The 2,824-nt window shown below is 35.9% G+C and overlaps 1 long non-coding RNA gene across 1 annotated transcript; it reads right to left on the reverse strand.

The window, feature by feature from the left end:
- Nucleotides 1-9: 9 nt before the first annotated feature.
- LOC113342379 lies at nucleotides 10-1,759 on the reverse strand. The gene is made up of 3 exons (XR_003356636.1): nucleotides 1,455-1,759; nucleotides 575-778; nucleotides 10-113 (listed from the first exon to the last, which is right to left on the reverse strand). It is a non-coding gene; the product is annotated as an uncharacterized LOC113342379 (long non-coding RNA).
- Nucleotides 1,760-2,824: the final 1,065 nt, after the last annotated feature.

Raw genomic sequence — 2,824 nt, forward strand, 5'->3', positions numbered from 1 at the left:
TTTTTTTTTTGGGCAAATGTCAAATTTTTAAGACACAACATCATCCCCTCTTCTAGCAGGGGTTCAAATTTCTAGATGAATTTCTTCTGAAAAATTGCGTGAATGAGGTCACCCTGAGATACGATAAGGTAATAATATTAACATTAGTGATTAAAATTCCCGCAAAAAATAAACATCAGTTTAGGTAAGGTTATAACTAACAACACCTTCACTCATAATTGAAAGCATTTTTAGGTACAAAATATTTTAAATTGCAAGACTCAGTTTTGATCTTAATTGAAGCAGTACATCAGTTTTGCTGTTATAACAATTTTTGATTTCTTTTAACTACTCGGGAACTTGCATAAATCATGGTATTTGTATTTATCCATTACTTGTCATGGTTCAAGCAAACATAGACAGATTGAACAGAGGCCTGACAAAATTAAGAATCACACATTCTATAATACTGCATGCATTCTAAATTATTTTGCTATATCAGAAAAATCTTAGTGATGTTGTTCATGTTATAATAGACCATGTAGTGCCCATATCTAAGAAAACAATCTGAAATCATATTCACTTTGCTACTTACGGTGTCATCCAGCAGGAGCAAATCAAGGTTGGTAACATCATTAGTTGTCATGAAGTCCGATTCGTGCCACAACCGGACAATGCGAACTCGGGTCATCCATGGTCCAATTCCATTTTTTTGCTGAAAGTCTTTCAGTGTTAGGATTCCAAAAGTCGGTACTACCGATGTGGGGGTTGGAAGAACAGTAGTAGCCATTCTGTCAATCTGCATGATTTTCAAAAGGAACAAATAAGGTTAGGAACTGAATAAAACATGATGCGATAATAAGAAGAACTCATATTGAAAATGGCCCTGCAAAATTTACACATCTGGAATCACTAAGGCGGAGAAGTTCCAAAGAGGGAAGATGGATGCAAATGCCTTATAAATAATGTGGTGGTTGTGCGTGATTTACCTCTGAAAATCAGGTGACTTATATAGGCTACAGATTTTCATTGTTTCAATGCCAGGACAATTAATGGGCAGAAAATAAAATGGTTGTTATATTAATCAACCAAAACAAGAACGGGTATCGAAAGCAAACAAATTATAACACAAAGGAAGATGGAATGCCAAAGGAACCTAGCAATTCCTCTGGATAAAATTAAGAATACTGTAACGGCAGATTTGAAAACAAATTAATTGTAAATAACCTGAAACGTCCCATGATGAAATCAGGTATAAATTGGTACGTCCCCTAGCAATTAGGTCAAAATTAGGATCACCAAGGAATAAACTAAAAACCCAATTATTCCAAAATTAACACACATAAGGAACCAAAGTTATAATCTTGAGGGAATCAGATTATCAATTAAAAATAATAATTTCTAAAAATTGGATACAAATAAATAACAAAAATTTGAACGAAAATTGGATTCTTCAGGGACTAAGAAAATCATACCTGCAATCTGATTGTTGTTCCCAAAAATAAAACTGGTTATTCATCTTTTCTGGGAAGGCAATCAAAAACAAAATCATGGAGAACATCTTTTGTTACCCAAAAACGGAGATTCATCTTCCCTTGTAACGAAATCAAATACCAAAATCAGGTAAAACATCCCCAAGATTAACCATAGGAACAAAATAAGCACTAAAGAGGAACCTGCGTGTTCCATGTATAACAATGAAATCTAAGGAAACTAAATGATGGATGTCCTGGTTTTTTCACAGGGGAGATACGTTTTGGATCTGAGATAGCGAGAGAAAAAGATGGGGTGTACAGTGGGGCTTATCCCTGAATTATGATACTTTAACCTAGAGTGAAAATCACGCGTGCGAGATGAGTGTGTGGTCGGGAGAACCACATCCCTAGATTTATCTTTGTGAGGACAAATCTGGACCGCCACTAACACAGGCAAACTTAGCCAAACCTTGTTTTGTACTCTTCATTTCTGGATATAAGCATTATGTGGTAACACATATATGTATAAGTTCTTATTCCTTGAACCAAAGTATGCGTACTTTGCTGCTCAGGAAAACCGGAACAGAGTCTGCGTACCCAGTCCGCGAACTGTCTGAGGTTCTCTTCCCGAGAAAATCTTCTGGAGTTTGTGAAATTGTTTACAAATTTATTGCGGGTACTTAAGTCCGCGTACCTAGTCCGCGTACTTAGGTTGGTTATTTTCTAAAAACAGTTATTCTTGAACTTATACTTATATATATTAAGGAATGCAAGTTTGCAAACCGTAGCTATAAAGTTCATGAATCGATTCGAGTGGATCAAATCGTTTTTGCTTCGATTGTGTCTTTGAAAAAGCTGGGGTCTAACAACACCACCCAATATTTCGCTTAGCAATCTGTATGGACTAACTCCAATATACTTTGCTAGAGAAAAAACTAGACAGTCAGATTCAATCTAGACTAAAGTATATCAAGGAGTTAATATCTCTCTCTTAATTTGATTTACTCGAGCTAATAACAATCAGCGAGTCTTTAAACAAATACAGGGAATAACTTGGATGGTACCAAAGACCAATATCCAAGGATCAATCATTGACAATCAACAACCAAAGGTTGGATTATTCTAATTGATGATCTAAATGCACAACCTGTATTATTTCAATTATATAAACAAATAAGATGCGGAAATAGAAATAACACAGACACCAGAAATTTTGTTAACGAGGAAACCGCAAATGCAGAAAACCCCGGGACCTGGTCCAGATTGAACACACATTGTATTAAGCCGCTACAGACACTAGCCTACTGCAAGCTAACTTCGGACTGGACTGTAGTTGAACCCCAATCAGTCTCCCACTGATCCAAGGTACA

The sequence above is a fragment of the Papaver somniferum genome, unplaced genomic scaffold, assembly GCF_003573695.1.
Source record: "Papaver somniferum cultivar HN1 unplaced genomic scaffold, ASM357369v1 unplaced-scaffold_3972, whole genome shotgun sequence".
NCBI lineage: Eukaryota > Viridiplantae > Streptophyta > Magnoliopsida > Ranunculales > Papaveraceae > Papaver > Papaver somniferum.